Raw genomic sequence first — 15442 nt, forward strand, 5'->3', positions numbered from 1 at the left:
GCACAAGAGGGACCCTGAGCTGCGGCCGGTCTCTGCCTTTCCCGGCGCCGGCAAAGGCCCCCCAGACACACTTGAGGCAGCCCCCCCAGTTCGTTCAGAGCCTGTGGACTAGGAGCAGCCCCGCCTGCTTTCTCTCCGTCTCTCTCCACGGCATGAAGGGCTCGCGGGGATCTCATCTGGCACATCCAGGGAACTGCCCCCAACAGGTCCCAGTCCCATGGCCCTCACTCGCTACAGGACCCAGGAGTCCTGGTTCTGCAGCACTTCCAAGGTGACTGAATAAACTGGACGACACATTCAAAAAATGAAAGCGAGACTGGAGGAGCACAGCAAGTGCCGCTTTCTGTAAAGCAAGTCAGCGAAGAGCCTGGCTCTAGTTTACGCAGGAATTAACTCAGGGAAGTCCTATGGCTGGCGTAAACAGGAGGCCGGACACCTTCACAGGCTGCCAGGACAAGTGTTTGAAAGGCAGGTCTTGGGAGGAGCAGCAGGCAAGGTCCACACATGGCCACGCGTCACAGCAGGGCTGGGCCAGGAGGGAGGTTTATTAGCCCACCTGCCAGGGGTACACAAAGGAGGCCACCTTCCTGGAGGCCGGGGAAACGTACTGGTTGGAGACGCTCTTTACCGAGGCCAGTCTCAGAGCTCTGACCTTCTGAAGGCCAGCCAGCATTCCTCCCCACCCCAAGGAAGTCATTAATTATAGCCTGACAGAGCGTAGGACCGGGAGGCAGGTCCTCACGGCTCATGCAGTCCTGTGCCTCAGTTTACCCTTTCTAAAACAGCCACATGCTCTATAAACATGAGCTCCAACTGCCTGCAATGCACAGGAGGGCAGACTAGACAGAACTAAGGGTCCCTTTTAGGTCCAAAACTCTTCACATCCCTTTGGGGGGTGGTTAGATTAAGTTCCTCCGGCCAGGATCTGCTCAGCTCCCTGCACAGCTGATGTCTCGAGACACCATGGTCAGCCAAACTGACTGATCACAGAGGAGCCTTCCGGCCACATAAGCTCGGAATCCGGAACTGGAACAACGGGACCTTCCCCCCTCTGATAGAAGGGACGCACATGGCATAGGACAGGCCAGCCAAACCCAGGAGTCTGGTTCCCGGTACCAGACGCCAGCCAGAGGAACTGCTGACTCCTGCACCCCTGGTCAGATGGTTAGGGGAGACAGGCCTGGCTCGTGGAGCATGCCCCACAGCAGATCGAGTTCTAGCGGCCAATGAGCTCTCCTGCCACGCAACAGACACCAGCCAGCAGGATCCTAGCCTACAGAGCCCAGGACCCGGGACCAGGGAGGTAGGTGGCCGGTGGGAGAAACATATGGACACAATGAGCCAGTCCTGACCCGATTAGGTTCTAGCCCAGGCAGCCCACGTGACAGTGGATTTTGCTCCCCCAAAGGGCAGGCGGGTGCCATGTGCTGGGACCTCTGGGCCACGATAAGAGCCGTAGTTGGATTCCCAGGCTGGGGGGAGTTTGTACGAATGTCACTGGTAAGAAAAGCTGACTTGGGGGGTGGGGTGGGGGTGTATCTCAGGCCCAATCTGCTCAGACAGCCCCAAAAGTGGACCGCTCACCCTATCCCGGGTCCGGATGAGGGGCACCAAATTTCAAGGCAATCCGAGTAACGGTGCAGATTTGTCACTTGTTTTAACACCCTCCCCTTTGATTCAGCGCAGGCCGGTGGCTGGGACCAGCTTTTCACGTTGCTTTTCTGTCTCTTTCTGTGGCCTAGACTGTGACCTCCTCAGGGCAGAGACTTTCGGACTGGGTACCTGTCTAGCACCCCGCGAAGCCAGGTTTCCACAGGCCGCCCAGCCAAGCCGCGGGGCTAAGAACTTTGTCCCTGGGCTGGAGCTGCTGCCATCTCCGTCAGCCTGGCTGGGCAACAGTGCTCAGCACCAGGCTCCCGCTGAAAGCTCCTGCCCCTCTTCCGACGGCAACGGACTCGGGCTCCAAGCCTGGGAGGCAGATCGTTGCTAAGTCTGGCCACTTCTCCCAGCACCGCGTCCTACGTTCTGGCTAGACCCTTGGGAGAGGAGCTCTCGCAAGTGTTCGCTCAAGTCAACGCAGCCTTCAGCACAGAAACGCCGCGCCTCCCCCCCCGGGCCGGCCCGGAAAAGCTGACAAAGCACTTCCTGCTGGATGACCCAGTTGGCCAGAGAAACCAGCCTTCGATGGGAACCAAAGCCCGGTGGTGGGCTGGGGCCCGCTGTACACACCCCGCTTGGCGAGGCCTGGGATCCTACCCTGCCAGTCCTCTGCTCTAGATGTCTTGGGAGGGCTGCAGGCCAGTGGGCCCCCTTCGCTCCAGGCTGGCTGCCTTAACGTGCCAAAACAACCAGAGCCTGGATGCTGGCCGGTCCCAGAGCCTGCTGCTCCTGTCTGCTCCAGCCGCAGGCCCCGAGGCTGTGGGGGACAGACTGCAGCAGCACCTCTCCTCACGCTAACTGGTTTTAAAAGCCACCCAGCTACACTTCTGCACAGCTCCCAGCTGCTCAGATGCCAGGCTTCCTCCAGGTGGGCACAGCCCACAGACACCCACCCTTTCCTACCCCTCCAGGAGCCATGCTCCAGCCTGAAACTGAAAGCAAAACTCACTCAGCATCCCAAGCATCCCCAGCTGAAGAGCCTGCGCCGGTAGCTCCGAGTGACAGAGCACGGCCGACACTCACCAGACCGCCCCACAGCAAGAGACCTACGCAGCCGCTTCCCCCAGTCAAACGTGTTGAGATCAGAGCAATCAGGAAATCAATCCCCTCCTGCTCCCCACCCCCAGCAACACTGGACACCCTAGAAGGGCCCAGGGCGTCCTCCACAGACTTCCTCCCAGGGGATTTGCACCGACACCTTGCAACCCGCAGCTGCTTAGTCACAGGCATGACTCCACGAGGAGTTTTCGTTTCGGTTCTGGAACGAGAGCCCTCAGCCCCCGCCCAATAAAGAGCTGCCCGCTCATGCGGCAACACCAAAAATATAGGGCAAAGCCTGGAGCGTGCCAGGGCTTCCAGCCCCCTCTTTTGCATTCTGCCTGCTGTGACTCACGGCTCCGCGGTGCTGTAGCTAAGCTGGCGCTAGACAAACCCCATGTGCTGGGGGGTGGGGAGCTGCTGGGGCTCTGAACTTCAGAGCCCTCTCCACCCAAAACTCCCCCGGCAAAGGGGCAGTAAGGAACAGCACCTGGAGGACGGAACGAAAGGGGCGGCCTAGGTTTGACCCACGGCTTTTAGATACTTCCATGCCCACCCCCTACGCGGTGTCTCAGTCTGTAGGTCACTGATCCCCACAGCCTCCCTGTGAAGAAAGGCAGTGCCAGTAGCAGCGCTGCCTCAGTTTCCCAACCTAAGAGACTTGCCCCCGTCTCAATTCCCAAGCCAGCACCCTAAGTGCCAGAGAGTCCTGTGAAGGGCTGAGGGGCGCATGGCATTCACCCCATCTGAGCCCCCGGAGGCCCCTCAATTCATTCCCAGTGGAACTAGAGCAGAGCTCTTTGAACACCATCCCGGCCGGAGTTTGCCAGCGTGGGCGAACCCAGCGTGACCCTCAGCAAGCTGCGCCAGCGATTAATTCGCCTCCCTGTTAAAAACACGCATCTTATTTCTCCTCTCAACGAGTCAGGCTTCAACAGCTGGATGGAGCGAGAGTCGCCCCTTAGCTTCTTTGTGAGATTAACCAGAGAGCGACACGAGGAGTCCCCCCTGCGGCACCTGAGAAACTAACAAATACCTGGGCATAAGCACAAATCCGACCTCAAGAATTATAACGTTTACAAACCAGCAGGAGGCCACGTCGATCTCCCTGGACACTCAACAACAGACCTAAAAAGGCCATTCTTCAACCCAAAACCTTCAGAAACAGCCTCCAACAACTGGAATTCATCTGCAAACTGGACACCATCAAACTGGGCCTGAATAAAGCCTGGGAGTGGTTGGGTCACTGCAAAAAGTAATTCCCTCTCCCCCGGTGATACTCTCACCTTCTCGTCAACCGTTGGAAACGGGCCACCTTGATTACACTGGCCTCATCAGCACTGCAAAAGTGATTTCCACCCTTTCTTGTCAATTGTTGACAGCAGCCCACTTCCACCTTAACTGACTTGGCTGGTTAGCACTGACCCCCTACTCCGTACAGCAACTCCCATCTTTTCACGGGTTGTGAGTTTATACCTCCCTACTGTATGTTCCACTCCAGGCAGCTGAGGAAGTGGGTTTAGCCCACGAAAGCTTAGGCCCAAATACATTTGCTCGTCTCCAAGGTGCCACAAGGACCCCTCGCTTTTGTGCACACAGACTGACACGGCTGCCCCTCTGAAAACTGTCACAAAGTGAGAGACATGGAGGGAGCTCAAAGGCAGGTTTTCCAACCCTCCCTCTCCAGCTGACCAACGTCTGCCTTGAATTGTGGGCACCAGAACGGGACACAATATTCCAGCCACAGTCGCACCAGTGTCAGATCCAAAGGGAACAGAACCTCAGTCGTTCTGTGCGAGGCTGGCTAAATCAGGCCTCTCTCAAGCCCCCGTCTTCACAGAAGGCTTCCCAGCTTAGCGAGATCAGCAGCTCATCTCTTCTAGGGACACTGCCCGGCAAGCAGCACTTACTCATTCTGCTCACACCCAACCCCATTAAGCGCCTGCTGGGCAACATGCAGCGTTCAAGGCGGGACCGCCCATGGGTGCGAAGTCTGGGGAAGATCCTGGCTGCGGCAGTTCTGGCATCGCGGCAGCCACATCGAACTAAGACAACGAAACGCAGGGTGGGAGAGGAACAGGGGCACCAAGAAGGAGAAGAGTCGCCCGATGGGGTGGTGGGAATAAACCCCAGGAACAGTCACCGCCCGTGACACTACGTTGCTTCAGCCTGCAAGAGCCGCCACTCTCACCCACGGCACGTTGGTCGGATGGTGCAGTGACACTTGTGACCTAACACGTCTCACGGGGTCAGGGTCCTGGCTGCTGCGAGCACTTGGTTGCTGGAGGTTTTGGCGTCTCAGACGAAACACAGCCCTGCACGGCTCCGCTCTTATCAGACTGAAAGGTGGTTTCCTCTCAAGCCCCTGGCCCTCCATGGCACATCAGTGCGAACAGTCGGCTGCAGAGTCTGAGAAATATCTGAGGCAGAAGGAAGCGCAGCCACCTCTGGTGCAGAGAGCAGCAGCTAAACAGAACACGGCAAGCTGCAGGATAGAGAGGGAGGGGGAGTTCTGAGCCACCGAGGAAGCCCCGTGAAGAGCAATACGGGGTCTTCAGCAGCTTACTTAAGACTTTGGGCTCTTTTTGTTCTGTTTGTGCAGCATCTAAAACTAGGGGCTCCTGGGACTGCCGCCATACAGGTAACCCGTGCAGAGGAGACGGGACCTTGGCTGAAGATGCCAACGAAGCGAGGAGCAAGGTGCTCCAAGAGATCAATGCAGTTGGAGTCCAGCCTGACTGGGGAAAACAGAGCGCTGAAATCCAACAGGGGAGGTGGCAAACTTTGCCAGGTCAGCACCCGATTGATCTACAAATCCTGCTCGGCCATCTCCACTCCTCGAATGCTGCTGGAGTCTTCAAACAAACACCCTTCCTGGCGCGCCGTTTTCAAACAGGCTGGCTTGCTTCAGGCCTTGAGAGCAAAGCACCCTCTGAGCACAAGTCACCCGGCAGTAAGGGCGAGTGGCCCCTTTGAGCCAAGATCAAACCAGAGACATTCCGGCCCAACACAGCCCACGTGTGCCAAAAACACTGCTGGAAAGAGAGACCCACGGGTCTCTCATTGAACGCCTCCTCTCCAGGCCTCCAGTGACAGTCCCCGTCCCAGTGCCGAGCTAGGAGGTGGTCTTGGACAGTCAGTGGAGGTGCCAGTCTTGTGGGTTTATAGGCCACACGTTCTGAATCCACCCGGCCGGTTCCTGCCCTTCCCAAGGGAGCAGTCCCCTCGGAAGTGTTAAGGCTACAAAGAAACCGTAGATCTAGTCTGATCTCTTGTATGGTGAGAGCACAGGACTCCTCAGCTGAGTTCAATAAGAGGCAGTTGAACAAACATTCCTCTTACGAATACACCCAGTCTCGACTGAAGACCTGCGTGTGACGAAGACTCACATACCAGATCCCTGCCTGTCTGTCCCAATGGCCAGCAGCCTACTCCTGATTTTTTCATCCACTGCGGACCAACTCCGACCAGCAATCTCACCTGCCTCGTGGGCTAGATCCAAGAGCTGTCTGAGGTCGCAACTCTTCTCCCCAGGCTGCGGTGAAGTCACCTCAACCTTTGCTTCCATACAGCTATTTCAATTGCTCACCACACAAGCCTTGAATGGCCTTCATGGTTCTTCTCTGAACCCTCTCCTACTTTTCAGAGCATTATTCTAGATCCACAGGGGCACCAGACCTAGACACAACGTCCCAGTGACACAGCCCATCTCTGCAAGGGATGAGGATCTGTTTTCCTAATGCACCCAGCGTAGCTGCATCCTCACGTTAGCCGGTGGGACTGCCTGACACACGCTTGTCTCAGTTCCAATGACAGCCATCCATCCATCCGTCACACCTTAGCCCTCAGCACACGCTTGTCAATTTCTCGCATCCTGCCCAACAGCAACCCAATTCCTTCCTGTTGCCAGGTGCTGTACGGATGCCGCTCACAGCCTTACAGCCTGACAAAGGACGGGGAGAGGAAACACACCCAGAGACATGAAGCCAGCAAGGCAGTGGCAGCAGCAGAACCCAGGAGTCCTGCCTCCCACCTCAGCGCCCCTTGTCCCTCACTACGCAGCTGCTGTTCTAGAGTGAAATGAAAGCGCTCGGCGTAGAACACTGAGTCCCCAAGAGGAACTGGGTGTGTACATAACATCCCACCCCCACCTCCCGCTCAACACCCCTTGCTTGGGGCATCCGTGGGAAACCAACAGATGGAGACAGCTACTGCGCTAGCCTGATCTATAGTCCAGAGAGGTTCCTTGATGGGACACCACCTCTGTTCTCCGGGAATGTCCAATGGTTTTCCCTGCCTACTCTTAATACCTACGATTGATGGGAAAAACAGGCTCGTTGGTTCGCTTTATAAAGCGCTGGCTTTGTGCAGTCGGCTTCCATTAGCCCTCGTTTGTTCTGATCTTTCCCACTGAGCGAGGGGCCAGACTGGGGAAGACGTGGGGACTGGACACGACCAGCAAAGGCAGGGGGACAGGTGCGTGATCAGCCAAGAGTTTTAATTGGCATGATTTCAGTTGGACAGTGGCCCCTGACGTCTGTAACTTGCCATTCCAAAGTCAGAAGGGATCATCCAAGCCTGACCTCCTGGCTAACACACGCCAGAGAATTTCACCAGTCCTCCCCGGGGAACAACTTGCGTTTGGCAAAAGCACGCCCTGAAAGGCAGCCAGTCTGGATGGGAGCTCCATCTCTGTCCCCGGGAAGTGGGTCCCAAGAGTTCATCGTCCTCTCTCTTAGAATCGGCCTTTGGCTGGCTTTAGCTTCCAATCGGCGGTGGTTCCACCTTTCGCCACTAGAAGGGGCTTCGTACTCAAGTATGGGATGAAGGCACTTGGACACTGTAGCCACACACTGGTCCGTGAGTCTGACTGGTCATTAAGCAGAGTCCATCAGGATCACGTCAGGCTCCCTTACAATATTCAAGTTGGATTCTCTTTGCTCACCCAGAGAACCAGCTACCACTGCCAAGTACAACGCGGTGGTTACAGCACCCACCTGAGTGCCAGGACTCCTGGGTGCTGTGCTCTGCTCCATTCCTATCACTGACAAGGTGAGACCACAGGCAAGTCACTACCTCCGAGCCTCAGTTTCCCCACTGATTACAGAGGCAGACGTTTGAGACCCAGGAAGTGCTGCGAAACTCTGACCAGTGGTGTCTCTACCCTGGAGCGATTTATTCTGCACAGGTTCTAGACATGGTGACAGCAGCACACAGAAGGCTGCAGGCATTGGCAGCGAGGCCGGCTCTTCCGACAAACACCCGTAAGAAACTGCAGAGGCTGGAAGGCACATTCACACGTTTTTGCCCAGGGGGGCTCGTCCTCCACACAGAAGCAGAGCACTTGGTTAGAGAGGAGAAATCTGCCAATACCTGTAACGAAGGGCTGGGGGGAGAGAATACACCCATCCACTCACTTCAACCGGCCGGCTCATCTGGAAAATTGCCCCAGCGAGCTGACCAACAAGTATAGCAAGTTTTAGTAACTCAGCCATTATGACACACATCAGACTAAGAGTCTCTGGAGGATCCATGGCAGAATAGGTTCCACCAGTGATGTCCTATTTACCTGGCCATGCGGCCACCACTTAGCTATTGCTGAGGAAATGTGTCAGACACCAGGCCACAAAGCCAGTCTAGTACGTCTACACACCCCCACACACACACCCCGCACCCCAACAGCTACCTGCAGGCTCTGATCCTGGCGCCAATCAGTTTCATAGTTCTCTAAGACGCAGGCATTTAAGAGACTGAGAAAAGTGGCATCTTGGACTCGGTTACCCTGAGTCTCCCATCAGCTGACAGAGGACAATGCTCGGAGGGCTGGCGGGCTCCAGTCCTGGCACGGCTCCGCCGAGTGAGACTGCCTCCAGGACCGCTACTCACAGGCGTGCCAACGCAGGGGGAGCTGAAGAGGAATAGGTTCTTTCGACTCTGATTCACAAGGCTAAATATGGGATCCCATAGTGACGCTGCATTTTAAAAGGTACGCCAAGCCATCTGAATCAGGCTTTTCTCAAAGAAAACCAATAGCTCCCCCACAGGGCTAACCCCTAGCCTCACAGACAAGCCAAGAGATTGCAGAACGCCACTCCACAGCTATTACCCCCATTGCAAAGCACAGGGCAAAGCAGAGCAGCGCTGCAGGCGGGCCACATACACTGGACTCGGGTCAGGCTGGCCTGAACTCATACAGAAAGGATCACCACTTGAGCCTAAAACATCAAACCTTGCGCCCCCGCCACGTGCTGTCCTCTGGGTCCTGACTAGCAAAAGGCACCAGAAAGTTAAGTAACATGACCGAGGTTACGGTCAGTGGCAGAACTGGAAATGGAACCCAGGAATTCTGGCTCCCAGTCATCCCCCCCCACTCTAACCACTAGACCCCACTCCCCTCCCAGAGCCAGGGAAAGAACCAAGGAATCCTGAATCCCAGTCTCCCCCGCTCTAACCAGTAGACACCACTCTGCTCCTGAAGTTGGAGAAAGAACCCAGGAGACCTGACACCCAGTACGTCACACCAGGAGCACTCAAGCCAGAGTGGGGGGGGGGGGGGTCATCCCACAGGTGTTGGGGCATCAGACCACCCAGTCTCTCTCCCAAGAGGAGAGCTATCGAGGCCCTGCGCTAACCATTAGACACACTCCCTTCCCTACACAGTGAACAAATAAACATTCTTAGGGCAATTTAGCAGTAGCAAGAGGAGCTCGTTAGCACCTCCCCACAATTGCAGGCCCTGCGCGGGCTGACAGTACTGGGGATTGAACCAGGGACGTTTCTAGAGCTGAAATCCTGTGACTGAGCTGCTCGGGGACACACAGCTCCGCTGCAACACATCGGGCGCAGCCACACCCAGATCTAACTGGACTTAATCAGACAACTTTCCGTGCTGCTGTAGGCTGAGAGTTTGGGAAGAACCTAGGAACCCAGAGTCCTGGCGCCCAGCCCCGCTACCTGCACTACCCCACTCCACCTCACCTCCGCCCAGAGCCAGAACGCATGATGCTGAAAGCCCCAGAAGGTCTTGTTCTAACACCCACCACCTTCAGCACATTCCACGCAAGGATCTCCAAGCACATCACCAGGGACTGGTCAGCCCCAGCCACATTTTCCAGAGGGACGCCAGGGCTTTCAGAGCAGAACCCATCACCTACAGCCACCAGGCCCCCTACCTGCAGCACGAGAGACAGCACTATCTGGAGGCCAGAGCTCCAGGCCTAGTTCTGAGCTCAGATGTGCCTCAGTTTCCCCTCCCACCAACTCCTTGGGAAAGGGGCATTCTCCCCACGCATCTGTGAGGGCCCCAGTACACAGGTGGCCTCCCTGGTATCAAGCAGGGCACCCTTCGAAATACAGATCAATCCAGAGAGAACACATCTGCCAACTGCGGTGCTAGCCAGTTCCCCACGTGCCCTCCGCCACACGCGAGTGCTTACTCCCACTCATCAAAGGAGCCTCAGTGGCGTGACCACCATCTCCTCTCGCCACAGATTGGCGACTGCACCCAGAGATGGCCACCAGAGCAAAGCACCCTGCTAGATCACCGAGAAGCTGACGGAAGCCAACACTGGCGGCGCGTGGACACCCACCTGGAATCACAGCCAGTCCATGCTCTGTCCGGTCTGCTATCCGAATCACTAATCCGGCACCCACGCTTCGCCCCAGCTGGCCAAGGGAAACACCTTCCAGTTTTCGCGGTCGCTCTGATCCACTTCCACCAGACTAACTGAGGGCCTAGGAGAAACCAGAGACACGGGTGAGACCCCAGCACGGGCGCGGGGCAGAGGCCAGACCATGGAGACCTGGATATTTCTTTATACAGGGTTAAGAACAGATATGTCCCTAGCAGGTGAATTGGGCAATATATTGGGGGCAGACAGGAAGGCAAGTGGGGTACCTGTAATACCATCCCACTCGACCTAGGGGATCCCTGCCTGGCATGGAAAGAGTGAACCCAGACGTGGTATTTCTCCTTCCCACCATACAACACCCAGGAATTACCTGATAACATTCATAAGCAACGGCTTGAACGTGAAGCAAGCAGCACCTCTTCCCTCTCTCCCTACCACCCCCCCCACAGCATTAACCTGTGGCACCCACTGCCACCTCACTGAGATGTTGTGAAGACCAGTAGTAGATAACCGTGGTCCGAAAATAACCACACAGCCACCAACGGAGCCATCCTCCAGGAGGTTATTAGCCAAGACGGCTAGGGATGCTTGAGGTGTCCCAACTCTGACGGCCAGAAACTGGAGGGGGAAGATTTGGGGGGGGGGGGGGTGCCCTGTTCTGTACCCTGCCCTGAAGTTCTGGGCCTGGCCACCACAGGAGATGGATACTGGACTGCATGGACCATTGCTCTGCACCCGTCTGATGTGCTCACCTGCTACAAAGCAGGAAATTGAGGGTGATCCTCCCTGGCCTGCATTACAGGGGGAGCTAGTCGCACTCAGCTCCCCAGACAGACTTGCTTCCCACCCTGCTCCAGCCCGAGAAAAGCGCCGAGGGTTGTTATTCACCCAAACGAAGCACTGAATTGCTGGGCAAGCCCTAGTCACCTAACAAGCATTCTGCGCTCGCGTAGGCGCTACGGTTATTGACAGAGGGTCTCCCACCTCTGCGCACCACCCACTACGTGGCTGGTCGCTCGCAAACTGTGCTGAGCGCCGGCAGCAGGGAGAGGCCGGCTGGGCTCGGCCGTGGCAGATGGAACTTTTGGCAGCTCTAGGACGAGCCCGGGCAGCCCGGGGGTGCTGGAACAACCCCCGCCCCCGTGCTAGGCTCAGCAGTCGCTCCAGCTATTTCAGCAGCCCTGTCGCTCTAGAAGTTCCCCGCCCACTAGCCCTGCTGGGTCCCGAGCAGAGCCCAGACATGGGTCCAGGCAAAAAGGGGGTGGGGGGAGGAAAAACCTCCCCCTGAGCTGCCACTTCAATTTAGCCCCAGAACTGGGAGGTGCTGCAGCTTCGCCCCACATGCAAGGGGCAGTAAGAACTGCCAGCTCCAGGTGCCCCCGCTCTCCTGGAGAGATTCCTAGGGCTTGGCCTGGGAGGAGGGAGCCCCATAACATCTCTCCCTGCTGCGCAGGTGGGGAGGGTTTTCCCCAATTACAAGGTTTCCTGGTGAGCTTCCCACCCAGACCTGGGGGCGGGCACCATTCCCCCCCTCCCCAAGAAATCAGAGAGGCCTCGCTGACCCACCCTCTTTCACATCTCCCTACCCTGGCAGCACCTACCAAAAGAACCCTCCCCTTTGGGTGGGAGTCATATAGCATCTCCTCCCCACCTCCCACTTTGAGCTCTTCACTCCTGCAATCATCCCCTGCCTTCGGGGGACATCCACGCCCAGGTTTTGGGGGGCACAGAAGTCCTGATATGGAGTTACGGGGAACTGGAATGAATACCCTGCAAGGAGGGAGATGAGGGTCCTCATGGGAGGACGGGTTCCAGGGAGAAGTCCCTGTGGGAGGTAGCAAGTTCAGTCCTGGGGTCCCAAGGGGAGGCAGGATCTCTGCCCAGGAAGGGGGAATGACAGGCTCCCTCATGGGGCTGGGGGGAGAAGGTTTCACGGGAGAGGGGAGGCCAGGCACTGAAAGGGGGGTGATGGACCCTTGTGGAGGGAACCCATCCTGCACGGATAGGGGGAAGGGAAGGGAAGGTCCCTACCCAATGGGGTGGGAGGAGGACATCAGTCTATGGATGGATGGTGCAGATCATGCTCAGGGGGTCTCCATGGGGAGATCTGGGATGAGGGGAAAGGGTCCCTGTCCAGGGGGCGGTAAGAGAGGGGCAGGGCTCTACGGAGACGGGGTAGAAGAAAGGCAGGGCTCTACGGGAAGAGGAAAGCAGGTCTCTGCCCTGCGGTGGCTCTGTCCCTGTCCGGGGGGCGGTAAGAGAGGGGCAGGGCTCTATGGAGACGGGGTAGAAGAAAGGCAGGGCTCTACGGGAAGAGGAAAGCAGGTCTCTGTCCCTGTCCGGGGGGCGGTAAGAGAGGGGCAGGGCTCTATGGAGACGGGGTAGAAGAAAGGCAGGGCTCTACGGGAAGAGGAAAGCAGGTCTCTGTCCCTGTCCAGGGGGCGGTAAGAGAGGGGCAGGGCTCTATGGAGACGGGGTAGAAGAAAGGCAGGGCTCTACGGGAAGAGGAAAGCAGGTCTCTGTCCCTGTCCGGGGGGCGGTAAGAGAGGGGCAGGGCTCTATGGAGACGGGGTAGAAGAAAGGCAGGGCTCTACGGGAAGAGGAAAGCAGGTCTCTGTCCCTGTCCGGGGGGCGGTAAGAGAGGGGCAGGGCTCTATGGAGACTGGGGTAGAAGAAAGGCAGCAGGGGTCAGGCCTCCTGTCTCTCCCTGGGGGGTCCACGTCCCTGTGCTTGGGGGGGGGGTGTCCTTCTCTTCCCGTGGGGGTGGGGATGGTAAGTCCCGGGGGGGGGAGGCAAACCTCCCTTCTCTCCCTGTCGCCCATCTGGATAGGAGGCCTATATGATGTGGGGACAGGCCCAGCAGGGTAAGGGGGTATGATGGGGGGGAGTTCCCTGGGTCGGGGGTTGGCAAGGCAGGGGGGCTTGGTGGGGTAGGGGGGAGGTCCCTGGGCAGGGGGAGCAGGTCACTGGGCGAGGGGAGGTCCCGGGGGAATATGATGGGAGGCCCGGCAGGTAGGTAGCTGGGTATTGGGGGGGAGATCACTTGTGGTGGGGTTCCAGGGGGGCCAGGATACGATGGGGGGGCCAGCAGGGGGCAGGTCCCTGAGTGAGGGACAGATATGACAGGGGACAGGGTGGAGGGATGGGTTGCTGGGGGGGCTGGCAAGGGCGGAGGTTCCTGGGGGGGGGTCCTCGGGGAACACGATGGGAGCCCAGCGGGGGGAATATGACAGGAGAGCAGGTTGCTGGGAGTGGGTTGCTGCAGGGGGGCTGGTGTGGGGGGGGGGGGAAGATCCCTGGGCGGGGGAAGATATAGGGCAGGTGGCTGGGGACGGGGTGCTGCGGGGGGAGGACCGGGGCAGATATGACAGGGAGGGAAGGAGGTCACTGGGGGAGGGTTGCTGCGGGGGGCGTGTCGCGGGGCGGGGATGGTGTGACAAAGGGCAGATTGCTGGGGGGGGCCAGCATAGGGGGGAGGTCCCTGGATGGGGGGGGGTCCCAGACGGATATGATGGGGGGCGGTGCCTGCCCGGGGGGGGCGGGACACTGTGTGAGGATACGATGGGGGTCGCGGGGGGAGGGCTGCGGGGGGGGGGCGGCAGGGGGATACGACGGGGGGGTTCAGGTGCCTGAGCAGGGGGATCAGGACTTGGGGGGACCTGGCCCCCTAGTAACCCAGTCCCTGGCTGGGGGGGGGTTACTGGGGGGGCAGGTCCCTGGCCAGAGGGGGTCAGGACGGGGGGGGCAGGTCCCTGGCCGAGGAGGTTACTGGGGGGGCAGGTCCCTGGCCGGGGGGGGGTCAGGACGGGAGGGGTCCTGGGGGGGCAGGACCCTGGCCGGGGGGGGTCAGGACGGGAGGGGTCCTGGGGGGGCAGGTCCCTGGCCAGGGGGGGTCAGGACGGGGGGGGTACAGGGGGGCACCCTGGCCAGGGGGGTCAGGACGGGGGGGTAGGTCCTTGGCCGGGGGGGGGTCAGGACGGGGTGGTTACTGGGGGGGCAGGTCCCTGGCCGGGGGGGGTCAGGATGGGGGGGTTACTGGGGGGGGGGCAGGTCCCTGGCCGGGGGGGTCAGGACGGGGGGGTTACTGGGGGGGGCAGGTCCCTGGCTGGGGGGGTCAGGACGGGGGGGTTACTGGGGGGGCAGGTCCCTGGCCGGGGGGGTCAGGATGGGGGGGTTACGGGGGGGGCAGGTCCCTGGCCAGGGGGGGTTACGGGGGGCAGGTCCCTGGCAGGGGGGGGGTCAGGACGGGGGGGTTACTGCGGGGGGCAGGTCCCTGGCAGGGGGGGGGTGTCAGGACGGGGGGGTACTGCGGGGGGCAGGTCCCTGGCCGGGGGGGGGTCAGGACGGGGGGGGTTACTGGCGGGGGCAGGTCCCTGGCCGGGGGGGGTTACGGGGGGGCAGGTCCCTGGCCGGGGGAGGTCAGGACGGGGGGGGGGTTACTGGGGGGGCAGGTCCCTGGCCGGGGGGGGTCAGGACGGGGGGGCTACGGGGGGGCAGGTCCCTGGCCGGGGGGGGCAAGACGGGGGGGCAGGTCCCTGGCCGGGGGGGCTACGGGGGGGCAGGTCCCTGGCCGGGGGGCTGCCGGGGGTCCCGGGAAGGGGGATGGGCCGGGCCCCACGAGGAACAGCCCCACGCGGGGGCCCCTCCCCCGCCCCGGCGGTACCTGCTCCGGGCGCGGGGTCAGTGCCAGGCCCAGTCGCCTCCCGCCGCCGCCATCTTAACAGCAGCCCCCGAGCCTCAGCCCAGCAGGCAGATCCCGCGAGAACTCCCTGCCTGCCGCTCGGGACGGGACCCCGCGAGACTTCGGGAGCGAGTTCCCGCGAGACAGGCTCCGCCCCCTCCCACCCGGCCGCGAGAACTGAGCCGGGCAGATCCCGCGAGGCCGCGCTGAAGCTCGGCGGGAGAGATCTCGCGAGAATTCAGGCGACAGTTACGCGAGACTTCCCCCTTCCCGCAAGACGAAATGGTCGAGATCTCGCGAGATCTTGATGGTTTTCGTCCGCATTCAATACCGGGGTAGCGATCCTCGGAGTTAGACGGAAAGAGCGAAATCTCGCGATAGTTCGGGGAGCAGAAATCACCGCGAGGCCGCCTACTGGGCATTAGATCCCGCG

The 15442-nt window shown here is 59.6% G+C and overlaps 1 protein-coding gene across 1 annotated transcript in view; it reads right to left on the reverse strand.

Moving 5' to 3' along the window:
- The window catches only part of LOC115643313 (E3 ubiquitin-protein ligase HUWE1-like), a 40436-nt gene extending 25357 nt beyond the window's left edge, over positions 1-15079 (reverse strand). Inside the window, exons 1-2 of the mRNA XM_030547193.1 lie at positions 14992-15079; positions 10287-10431 (exon numbers count right to left, since the gene is read on the reverse strand). The gene's annotated coding sequence lies outside the window, so the exon portion shown is untranslated. The remainder of the gene's footprint in view (positions 1-10286; positions 10432-14991) is intronic.
- Between the last annotated feature and the right edge of the window lie 363 nt (positions 15080-15442).

The sequence above is a fragment of the Gopherus evgoodei genome, unplaced genomic scaffold (genome assembly GCF_007399415.2).
Source record: "Gopherus evgoodei ecotype Sinaloan lineage unplaced genomic scaffold, rGopEvg1_v1.p scaffold_57_arrow_ctg1, whole genome shotgun sequence".
Taxonomy (NCBI): Eukaryota; Metazoa; Chordata; order Testudines; family Testudinidae; genus Gopherus; species Gopherus evgoodei.